Below are 13,064 nucleotides of genomic sequence, written 5' to 3' on the forward strand. Positions count from 1 at the left end.
CCGCCCTGCGTCCCGCGGGCACCGTGCAGTGACCCGTGCACACGCTGGCGTGTGGAGCAGGAGTGAGCGCAGCGCCACCCGTGGGGCCGAGCCGGAGAGCAGGAGGGCGGCCCACGAGGCTCCCTGCCCGCCGGCTGACTGAACCAGAGGGCGCAGGTTACCTTGAGCCGGCCGCCCCCACGCCACCTCCGAGTTGACAGGGGGAGTTTGGGAACCGTGTCCCTTCAGCTCTACCACCTCCTACGAAGTGCCTAAGTCACCTTGCAAAGGGGCGTGAAAGCAGAAAGGATGAAGTGACTTGACGTAACAGTTGAAGGAGGCTGCCGCTTAACTGTGACCCCAGGACAGCCCTCGTCGCTGTGGTCAACACCAAGAAGCGGGTCTAGATGCTTTCAGCATTTCAGTTCGTGCTTTCTTGGCACCTTCAGGTGCCTCTCATGTAGGAGGTTAGTAACGCTATCCTGCTGTTACCTCTGGCGGTTAGTAGCTATCCTATTGTTACCTGAGTTCGCTTCACCTCAGTACCTTTTAAAAAAAAAAACTATCATTGATAGCAGGCCACTTGTATCTTATTCATACTTAATGAATAAGATAACAGCGGTGAATCAGGAAGTTGAAAGTTGGGTTTTGATTTTTTGAGCTTATTGAATTATTTGGAATTGAGCCATGCGTATCTGCATCTTGCACTCTGAGGTACTTACACGTACATCTCTATAAAAGCTTATTGCTATATAACAAAAATAACATTGCACCCACCAAACAATAGCTTCTTCCAGGTCTCCCACACGGGTGCAGGATCCCAACTCTTTGGGCCATCCTCAACTGCTTTCCCAGGCCACAAACAGGGAGCTGGATGGGAAGTGGAGTGGCCATAGCCACCAGTGAAAGCAATTAAAAGCACAATGATCATCATCTATAATTTTAAATTTCATCTGCATTTATTAGTTTCCTTTCGTTTGCCAGGAACATTTATATACCCCGAAATATAGACACTTCCATTAAAAGCAGTTCTTTTTCTTTTGTTACTGACTTTGAAAGTAATGTATGTGGTCTTGGAGGATGACAAATTTTTCTAGTTTTTTTAGCTTTGCTAACAGCTTGAATTCATGCATGTTTTATAAATTTTGAGCATTCTTTCTGATTCTCAAATTCTGATGCTTTTGGAACACTTCTTAAATAATTCTGTGTAATTATCATAGATTTCTGAAATTCCTTCAGAAGTTTGAGAAGTAACACTTGAGTTGGAAGGAAAGTGAGGCAGGAATTTGATTTTTAGTTCTTTGGCTTTTTCATGATTCAGCTATGTGATCTTTAAGCAAATTGCTTAATTTCTTTGTTCTTCATGTTTACAAACAGACTTTTGGCAAGGATAACTACGGCTCTGATGTTCTCTTGCTTTAAAAAAACAAACTGCTGAGATACTTTGTGTAAAACCCATTTGAAACATACAGTTCATTGCTTTTCAGTAATTATCTAGTGGTGCAGTCATATTGTAAACTGGTTTTAGATGTTTTCATTTCTTTCATGACATTCTTCTTGCCCATATTTACAGCCAATTCCCACTCACAACTCCAGCTCAGCAACTATTAAGGCACTTTGTGTTTCCATAAATTTGCTTTTTGTGGACGTATCATACACAGAAAAACGTGTAATGAACAATCTCTTGTGTGTGGCTTCTTTCTTTTAGCATAATTTTTTGAAAAAGGAATTATTTGAGAGACAGAGAGCTGCAATCTGCTGGTTTACTTCCCAAATGCCCACAATGGCTCTGAGCCAGGCTCTCAGGCTGGAAGCCAGGATGTCAGTTCTGATCTCACCTGTGAGTGGCAGGCAGTCAACTGCTGGGGGCCTCACCTCTTTCTCTGCACTAGCAGGAAGCTTACATCAGTAGCTGGAGTCAGACAGAAAACTCACACATGTGAGATGCCAGCATCTTAACCCCCAGGCTAAACGCCCTTAGCATGTTTTCATTTTTCTTGTTGCACAGTATTCCATCAAATGTATTTTTGTTTGATTTCTACCCCTTCATCAGTTAGCAGATGTGTAGGTTGCTTTCAGTTTGGTGCTATGAGCATTCATGTGCAGGTCTCTGTGATCACATGCTTTGTTTCTGGTGGGTAGGAAATGAGGCATGGAAGCGATAGATTGTATAGCACTTCCATGTATAACTTTTGGAGAAGTCACCAAGCAGTTTTGCAAAGGGGTTGTACTGTTTCCACCATGACTAAATGAGTTTTTCCAGCTCCCTTTTTGATGATCTAGAAAAGCACTCTGATTGACATGAGACTGATATTTTTATGAGAAATGAGCTACCTTCTCCTTAGCATTGATTTTTTCCTAAGATTTGTTTTTATTTGTTTGAAAGGTAGATTTTACAGGGAGAGGGACACAGAGAGAGAGAGAGAGAGAGGTTTTCCATCTGCTGGGTCACTCCCCAAATAGTCCTTAACAGTCAGGGCTGCACCAGGAAGAATTCAGGAGCTTCTTCTGGGTCTCCCACATAGATGCAAGAAACCATACGTGGGCCATCTTTTTCTGGCTTCTCAGGCACATTAGTGGAGAGCTTGGTTGGAAGTGGAACAGCTGGAGCTCAAACTAGAGGCCATGTGAGATGCTGGCATTGCAGGTGGCAGTTTCACTTACTGCATCACAACACCAGTCCCAAGAATGATTCTTGAAAAACTGGTCCTAAAATATATCCATTTGCCTTCAAATGAAATTCTGATTTTAGTGTTATTTATAAAATTCAATACATTTTAGCACTTTAAATTATGTAATTGAATTTTCAATTTCCATGTGGTAGTTCTATTGCTATTAATAACTGCAAACTTAATTTTTAAAAAAATATATTGTCTTCCTCAGTTACAATAGTAAATCAGTAAATTCCATTGATACACACAAAAATCTTCCTATTTTATCAATTTATCTTTGATATCAGTTATTTGTTTCTTAAACATATATATTTAACGTGTTAGGTGTGGTAGGTTATATTATGTATTGTACATTTAGTAACAAAATATGAAGGACAAATGGAAATTACATTTTGTGAAGTTATAAAACCTGAGCCATGATTCACAGTGTGGGAGGAAGTACTGCTGTTGTGAGCTCATTAGAACCTAGTAGTACTAAGCTCCAGGTTCCAAAAGTGGCATATTGTTACTATAGCAACAACCATGCTTATTTGGATTTGAAACCCAGGCAACGAGTGATGGAAAGAACTGTAACATCAAGATGGATATGTACTCTGATGGGTTGATGTGCTTGCCTGCTGATAGTTAATAGTTTGTTCTTTAAAAAATCATTTTATTATGATTGATTCTTTAATAGCGCTATGCTAATTTTTGCCAGTGTATTTCCTTCTGGGAGACAAATTAAATAGTATTCTAGCGTTTCTGCCTTTCTAACTCATGGAATTTAGTGTTTTATCCAGTTAGATAATTAAGATGCTACATATATCTTCCCTATACATTCTCTCTGTTATTTCTTAATTTTGGTAATTTTGTGACTTTCGTTATTCTGAATCACTTGCAATTTCATAATAGGAAAGAAAAAAACACACCATATAGACTTATATTTTAACTTCATCATAAACAACTATTTAAGGCTGCCAGTGAACAAGAAAATTGCTTAAATGCAAACATTTTTTGAAAAAGCATTGCTTTTTCTGAGCAAGATAAGGGTTTCACATAGTTTTGGAAGGTAAAGATGATGTAGCTCTTAATTCTCTTTCTGTATGCAGCTATACATCTATCCAGATATACAAGACCTTGCAGTGGAATCGGTGTGGGAACCGGATCTTTTCTCTCCACCCTGTCTGATGGATGGGAGGGACTCCAAGTGGGATCAGACAGTGAGGGGTTGAAGGGACTCTGTCCTTAAGGAGTCCAGGGACTACACTGGTAATTTGGATACTGGACACTGGTAATTTGGATACTGGACAAAGGAACAGGTCATTGGTTCTTCAGCTTAAAAAAAATTTTTTTTTAGTTCCTACTTTTTTTTTTTTTTTTTGAAAAGCACATTTACAGAGAAAAGAAGAGAGAGAAAGATCTTTTTGATGGTTTACTCCCTAAATGACCATAGTGGCGGAGCTGAGCTATAGTAAAGCCAGGAGCTTCTGGGTCTCCCATTGGGGTGCAGGAGCCCAAGGACTTGAGCCATCCTCCATTCCTTTTCTGTTTTTCTAGTGCATAAGCAGGGAGCTAGAAAAGAGTGGAGGAGCCAGAACACGAATTGGCGTCCATAAAGGTTGCTGGCACTGCTGGTGGAGAAATAGCCTTTTGAGCCACTGTGCTGGCTTCAGATCCTAGTTTGGTGTTTAGGTACTACTGGTACTGATTCCAGAACTAACAAGCCACTCACAAATTATGTGAGATTGAAAATTGGAAGTGCTATATCAATTCACTTCATCTCTCCTCACCCACCTTCATGGAAGAAGTGTACTTTCCCTCTTGGTGATTGATGCTATACGTGATCTTGTGTTTGTGTGTGTGTTTTGATTAAAAGAAAACATAAATGACAGTGTATCAGTTTTGAGCCTGAACCCTAACAAGCATCAAATATTTCCACAAACCTCTCTAAGGTTGTCAACTTTTGTGTAAGCTGAACATTTCCCAGGCATCTGCTCTCCACTGTCTGAGTCCCAGGAGGAGAAGTAAGGCACAGACATCAGCTTGACCTATTTAGCTTGAAGCAGAGCTTCCCCAGTTGACCTAAATAATTCATTTCTCAGTTACAAATGTGTTAATTTTATATGTTATTGACATTTTATGGTTGGTTGTTGTAGAAATAGTTTCCTAAAATAAAAATGTACTAGGATGTAGGATGCTGGTACACAGCATTAGCTTTGGGGCTGGGTGTTGGCCAGCCAAAAAACTGCTACAGGATAATGGAAAAACTAGTGAAGTATGTTATATAGAAACAAAATATTTGATAATGCTGGAAAACTGGATGCAATGGCCAGAGCTGTGCCAGGCTGAAGCCAGGAGCCTGGAATTCTATCAGGTCTCCCACATGGGTGACAGAGGCAAATACTTGAGCTATCTTCCTCTGTTTCCCAAGTGCATTAACAGGGAACTGGATCCTAAGTGGAACAGTGTTGATTAGGTGAAACTGCACTTGTATTGGATAATGGTGTTATAGGTAGTGCCTTAACCAGCTATGCCACAATGCCAGGTCCCCAGAATTTTAATTTATTCTTAATTTTAATTTATGTAAATAATAAATTTATTTTAAAAACATGCTATATGAACAACATTATTTTTATTTTTTTAAAGATTTATTTTTATTTTTATTGTAAAGGCAGATTTTATAGAGAGAAGGAGAGACAGAGAAAGATATTCCTTCTGCTGGTTCACTCCCCAAATGGCCACAATGGCTGGAGCTGAGCCAATCTGAAGCCAGGAGCCAGGAACTTCTTCTGTGTCTCTCATGCAAGTGCAGGTCCTAAGGCTTTGGGCCATCTTCTGCTTTCCCAGGCCACAAACAGAGAGCTGAATGTGAAGTGGAGCATCTGGAACATGAACTGGCACCCATATGGGATCCAGTGTGTTCAAGGCAACGATTTAGCCACTGAACCATCGTGCTGGACCCAACATATGTTTATTAATTATTATTATTATTATTATTTTGGCAAAATGCTTTTTTGTATACACCATAGGCTAAATACTTCTTTAGGTTCAAGAATATCTGTAAAAAGGTATAATATTTAAACCCTGCAGTTGTATAATGCCCACTGTACTTAAGCTTTGATGCCACTGTTAGCTTTTGAGTTATTATCTCTTCCATTTGAGTCTTCCTTAAACACAGATGTTGGGTTCAGATTTCGTTTTTTTCTCCAGTGACGTATCTTCAGCACGCTAAGTGTAGATTTCCTAAAGGAACTGTCTGTGTTACAAATTTACTGATGGTTCTTCAGTCTGTGCTGTAGTGAAGAGTTTATACTGATTATGTAATAACTTTGTTGACCAAAGTTCTAAATTGTACAGTGCTACTCAAAGTGTGATTTGCAGACTGATATAGATTCACGGTATTGATTCACGAACTGTCAGTGTTTGCTGTAATGTAATTTCAATTGAAAATAAGCTTTAGGAATTTCATAGCAATTTGGGTAGAATAATTTTATCCTATATTTATAATAAAAATTACTTTTTGCATGCTAAAGAATTTCTGGTTATAATCTAATTTCATCCTGTAAGTATTATTCTCTCACCACAGGTAGTATAAGAAACACAAGGAATGTGAAGATTTACTAGTGAACAAATTATGTTTGTGGCTAAAGTTTCATGATGGAAGTAAGATCACTACTCAAAGAGTGAGTAGGATTTGGATGAGTGAAAAGCATTGGGTGGTTTCAGGCAGTGATAATGGAATTTGAGACTGATATGTTCCATGGTGGCCAGGGAGAAGAGAGTCGTAACAGTGTGAAAAATTATGGAAAGCTGATGAAGTATTACACAACATGAGCATTACTTGTTGCATGATACTTCGTCAGCTTTCCATAAAGAAAATACTTTTTCATCTCATCCATTTGTGGCTAAATTTTTTTTAATGAAAATACTGGTATTGAGCACATTTACAATTTTTAATGTTATTGCTTATTTTCTGATTTGTGTGTCTTGCTGTCTCTGAGAGATCAGTGAGTTTGTACCTGTGTTCCAAAGCCCGGACACTGAGCAAAGGTAAAATTGTTTCTTGGTTGTGGAGACAACAGTGTCTTCAATTCCTTGTTCCTAGTAATGTCTGAGAGTAGTATGGCCCAGAAAACCTGGCAATGGGTTAAACATAATATGCAGGAAGCCCAGGGGATCTGTTAATATGACCAAAAACAGCAACAAGAAAATCCTTGAAGCAAAGCTGTGGAGGAAGGATTACTGTTACCTTGCTGTGAGGTCTCGGGCTTGACTCTACTGAAGATGGTGGTGCATGCTGGAAAGGTGGATGGGGACAAAATGTGCTTGCTTACAGACAAGTCTGCTTTGCCTGTAACCCTAGGAAATTCTCAGGCTGCTGCAGATGAGTGTGTGGCTGAATATGTAGGAAAGGGCAAATGACTGCTAGTGTTGCAGCTCTGATGGCTCATTGGGATTGATGTTACCACTCAGATGATCAGTCAGCAATTCCAGGAACCATTTGTAGCAGTGATGGTTGATTCAGCAAGACCAGTGTCTTCAGGGAAAGTGAATGTTGGCACCTATAGGACATACACAAATGGCTACAACCTTCTCAGTACCACTTAATAAATAGGAAAGTTTGAGGTACAGTGCAACCAATGTGTCAGAGTATCATAGTTCAAATGCATTTTTTAAATAAAAATATTGCTTGAGTTTTCATGGAATACTGCATTAATATGCTGAGTTCTTCTAGCTTGTTTACTAATGCATATTTTCAATTTTTATGAAAAGCTAGAGCAATTAGCAGCTCAGCTAGGATGAAAAAGTTTCATGTTGGCTTCAGAAACATGTGAATGAGGCTGGCACAGAGCTCAATTGACTAATCCCCCACCTGCTAGTGCCAGTATACTGTATGGCGCTAGTTCATGTCATTCCTGGTTGCTCCACTTCCCATTCACCTCCCTGCTCGAGGCTTGGAAAAGCAGAGGATGGCCCAGTCTTGGCACCCTCTATCTATGTGGTAGATCTGGAATAGGCTTCTGTCTTCTGATTTTGGGTCAGCTCAGCTCTTGCCATTGCCGTCATTTAGGGAGTGAACCAGAGGATGGAAGATCTTTGTCTCTCCTTCTTTCTGTAAGTTTGCCTTTCCAATAAAAATTAATAAATCTTAAAAAAACAACACACACCTTTAAAAGACCTTTTCAAAACCACAAGAGAGAGCTATAAAATTCCATAGAAAAACCCATGTATTAATATCTCACATCATATAGGATAAACTACACAAATTAGCATCTTTTTATCACTGAGTAGAGCTTTTATCTGAAATCACAGACCTGGATTTGAAGATATTGATACAACCATTGCTTTTGGTGAATAGTTAAACTAGTTATTTTATTGTAGTAGAATATATGTGCAATAAAACTAATTATGTTAAGTATACATTCAGTTCAGTAACAATAAATACATTCATATTGTTATACAACTATCACCACCATCCCATTTCAAAACTTCTTCATCTTCCCAAGTTGAAACTTGATACTCTACTTTTCCTTTCTTTTGAGCTATTTTGCCTATTTCTGTATTTTCTGATGTGTTTGCCAATATTACCAGTAAATATGTATTAACTATTCTTTATGGATCTGGGACAGATTCTGAATAGAATCGAATTACATTTATAGCAGTAAAATTTGCTCTAATATTAGGTGGTTTCCTGGGTGACAGAGTGTTGCTACGTTATAGTCTTTATCCTACATCCAATATTCAGTCCAATTAAATGTGCAAAAGTACACAGCTGTATTTTTGTTTCAGAGGTTACTAGGAAAATAACCACACTGATATGACATTTAAAAATGAAGGTTGAACTGAAATACTGCTTGGATTTCATCTGAGATTTTTGAATACCTAAAGAACATTTATAAAATTATTATGTGTAAAAGTAGATGGAGCTTGGTTATTTTTGAAACCTTGGATAAATTATTTTAGCTGTATATATTTTGAGGTGCTCTGGTTTTTTTTTTCTTTTCTCTCTGTCATTTGCACTGCTTCTATCTCCTGACTTGTAGTTGCTCTTGCTTCCCATGGCTTTCTCTTGTAGTCTTCTCAGAAATCTCACCTTTTTCAGTTTCAATTATCTCTCTGTGGGAAAGAAGCCTTCTAAGCTTGTATTTCTTATCCTTGAGACACAGTTCTTAGTCTAGAAATATAATCTGAAATTTTCTCTTACATGATCTACTGTTACTTCAAGCAAAATATGGTTAATGCCAGACCCATCATTTTCTCAATCCACTTTAAGCTTCTCTCCTTGCTTTAAATGCCATCCTTGTTATTATCTAAGGTTGATATTTTACAATATTTCTTCTGCTTAGGCAGTCACCAAATCCTCTCAACTGTTCCACATCTTCCTCTCTCTTTCCATCCTTTTCCTGTACTCTTCCAATGTAGGGCCTGTTCACCTCATGCCTATGGCTTCTATGCCACTGATAGAATGTTCTCCAAAGTGCTTGTAGCACTTTACATCTCTCATAAGGAAGTTGTGAATACTTGTTTTAGATTTTATTTAATATATTTGTCTCTCACTAGTTTAATTATTGTATTCCTCATAATCTATACATCGTATAGCACTGCCAGTTTCTTTCTTTCATGGAATAAGTATTTGTTGCTTGCTTATTATATGTCAAAACCATTTTTAAGGCATTAAATATACAATAATCAGCAAACAAAAACATGCCCTCTGGTGGCTTGTAAGCTAATAAGCTTGTAAGATAGATAGATAAATGAGTAAAATACATAATATGACTGTAAAGTAGAAAAAAACATGAAGAACGTAGCATAAGGGTAAGAGAATGATACTTTGATGAGGTGGCCACAAAGGCCATTCTGTTACAGTAGCATTTGAGTGAAAACTTGAGGGAAGTTGGTAAGGAAGGCAGTGAATATCTGAGTGGATAAGGTTCCAGGCAAAGGGAATAGCAGGTGCCAAGGCTGTCAGGTACAAGCGTGCTTGGCATGTTTACAAATCAGGCAGGAGCAGAGCGAGCTGGAAATTGAGTAGTAGGAGGCATGGTTGTTAGGGGGAGAGGGAGTGGAAAAAACAGTGAATGGGACTCCATAGGTCATAATTAAGCAGTTGATTTTTGCTTTGAATAAGATGGCTAGCCTTTATAGGTATTTGAACATAAAAATGAGATGCTTTAATTTATGCATTAACAAAATCACTCTGCTACCTACATTGAGAAGAAAGCAGGGAGATCAGTTGGGAGACACAAGTCCAAATGAGAGATGGTGATGGCTCAGATCTTAGTGATAGAAATGGGAATAGTGAGAGTCTGGTTCAGGATGTATTTTTTTTTTTAAATTGTTTATTATTTAACTTCAGTAATTACATTGTATTATGTGTTTGAAGTAGAGCCAAGAGAATTTGTTGATAGATTGAATGTGAGATGTGAGAGGAGATGGAGTCAAGGATTATTTGAAAATCTTTGGTTTGAGTAACAAGAAAAGATCTGCAATTAACTGTAGTAGAGGTGGGTGTGAGAGAAACTGATTTGGCAAGGGTTTTCCAGGATGTGTGAAGTTGTAGAGTGTGTTTGGTATTGAAGTGGAGTGAGAATGCCTAAGTTCATGCGCGTATACTACTGGATTGAGAAAAGAGCTGTGGGAGGCATCAGTGGACAGATAATATTTAAAGCCGTGAGACTGAGTCGTCTAGAGAAGTGTAGTAAATGTGGAAAGAAAAGAGGTAAAACCGTCTTAAATACTTTAGTACACTATGCTTATTACGTCCCTCCAAAGGCCCTGGGTTTTCCATGAACATCTATTGTGTAATGTTCTCTAAATTATATAAAGAAATTTCTATCAGATTGGAGTAGTCATGTTGCCTGAGCCCATCTTTGACATTGCTGCTCTTCTCATTTGTGTTATTTTCTTAGAATGCTTTGTTACTTGCTTTCTATCAAAATTGAATCCAATTTTCTTTGAGCAATTTTCTTATCACAAAGTGGTATGTTTTTCAAATATTTGTACTATTTTGTTTTGAAAATTCTCCACCCTTATTCCATCCCTTCTGGTCTTTTAAGATTCAAAAATTTATATTTTTATCATATGTGTTTTATATTACAGATGGATGAATGAGATCTATTGCAGTGTGGCCTTGATTTTTGTACTTAATCTTTGACAGTGATTAAAACTCCAATTCTATTTTGCAGAGGCAGTGTGTGGGGGAAAATCCTGTTCAAATTGTAGAAAACTGTAACAGGATGTTCAGGAAGATTTGAACTCTGATTTTTGTTATTGTGACATTTCAGGGTTTTGAGTATTTCTATGACAAAATAAGGATGGCTTATGCTATCAGCTGAATATTGCAATACAATGATTGTTTTATAACATCAAAATTAATTCTGACAGCACAAAGATTTTTGATGTCTTGCAGGATTGACTTCACAATTCATTATGAGATCACAGTGGTATTTTATGAAATCAGAATGGTGCTTTATCATATGCAAATTATGACATCACAATGTTTCCATGAGAATGCAATTGTGTTTAGGTTATATTATAGGTTAGGTTATAGGTTATATTATATGTTAAGTTATATCGGAGTGGTTGTTTATCACATACCAGTTGAAATTGACTTCACAGTTTTTGTGATAATATAGTGTGGTTTATGGCATCAGACTTTATTGTTTTATGATATCAAAATTGACTATGATGGTACCAATATTTTATGAGGTTACATGGATTGTATGTCTACACAATTGATTGTTATAATACAGTGGTAGGTTTAAATGTCAAATTCTGTTGTTTGTGACACACAATTGATGATCACAATGTTTTTCTGACACTACAGTGGTTGTTTATGGCATTGGAGTTGGTTGTGACAGTAAAATAAATGGGTTTTTTGACATCACAACTGTGATTGCATAATTGTTGATTTATAATAGCAGACTTCATTAAAACTAATGTTTTAAAAACATTAAAATTGTGTTTTATGGAATCAAAACTTATTTTGATGGCACAATAATTATGACATCAAAATTGATGGTAATATTTTATTTGTGACATCACAATTGATTGTGATAGCCTGTTGTGGTTTATGATATCAGGATGGTGATTATCATAGGTCAACTGACATCACAATGTTTTCATCACTATAGAATGGTGGTTTGTGACATCAAAATTGACTACACAACTGTAGGTAATGAGGTCCCACTGTATTGTATGACTTCATAGTTGATCATGAAATCACAGTGTTAGGTTATATCGGAGTGGTGGTTTATCACATACCAGTTGAAATTGACTTCACAGTTTTTGTGATAATATAGTGTGGTTTATGGCATCGAACTTTATTGTAACACTATCATAGTCAATTTATGATATCAGAGTGTTTATGAATTCATGACTGTGATGACACAAAGTTGGTATGACATCACAATTATTTATGATGGCAAAATTGTAGGTTTATGAAACCAAAATTGAGTATGACAATATAATAGTAGGTTTATGACATCTGGTGGTATGTCACAGTTTATCAGAAACTAATGTAATATGACATCAAACTATTTATTAGGATACTATATACTGGTGGTGTATGACATAAAAATTGATTATGGCATTATAATTGTAGACTGATGATGTCAACATGGATTGCACAAATTCACAACTGATTATTACATCACAATGGTAGGATTATGCCATAGGATAGAAGTTTATCACATACCGATGGATTATGATACCACATTTTTAAAATCACAATGCAGTGGAGGCTATGACATCAACGCTGTTGTGATGGCACAGTTGTGGGATTTTGATATCACAATTGTGGGTTAAGACATCACAACTGAACGATATCACAAAATTTGGTATATGATATCACAATTGGTTATGATGGCACAGTGGTAGGCTTATGATATTAGAATGGTAGTTGATCATATACCAAATGTTTTTGGCATCATAAAATATATTTTTGGCAATACAGTATGATTTATGGCATCAGATTTGTTCTGTTGAACAATTTTGGTTAGTGAAATTGTAGTTTTATTGTATCACAAAGGTAGGTTTATGATATAAGAATTATAGTTTATCTGTTGCCAATTCATTATGTCATGCGAAGTTCTTTGGACAATGCATTGGACGTTTGTGACATAACAATTAATTATGACAGAATAATGGTAGGTTTATGATATTAGAATTGTGATTTATCAAAAGCAATTATAATAGCAATATTTTGTAAAAATATAATTTTATAGCTTGTGACATCAAAATTTGTGGTGATAGCATAATGGATGATTTATGACACTATAATTGGTTATGGTATTACAAAGGTAAGTTTATGATGTCAGAATGATCATTTGCATTAAACCAATTGAATTTGAAGCTACAATGATTTTTATCGCAATTGAACTCAGTCTAGGTCCCCTTGTGGAAGGCAGATTCAACCACTTGAGGTATTGTCTG

General features: G+C 37.0%; 1 long non-coding RNA gene across 1 annotated transcript in view; it reads left to right on the plus strand.

Annotated features, from left to right (window-relative positions):
* The first annotated feature begins 307 nt into the window (after positions 1–307).
* LOC131480588 (uncharacterized) overlaps positions 308–13,064 on the plus strand; it is a 280,437-nt gene continuing 267,680 nt past the window's right edge. Inside the window, exon 1 of the long non-coding RNA XR_009245642.1 lies at positions 308–446. This is a non-coding gene — a long non-coding RNA (uncharacterized LOC131480588). The remainder of the gene's footprint in view (positions 447–13,064) is intronic.

Source organism: Ochotona princeps, chromosome 6 (genome assembly GCF_030435755.1).
Source record: "Ochotona princeps isolate mOchPri1 chromosome 6, mOchPri1.hap1, whole genome shotgun sequence".
Classification (NCBI taxonomy): Eukaryota; Metazoa; Chordata; class Mammalia; order Lagomorpha; family Ochotonidae; genus Ochotona; species Ochotona princeps.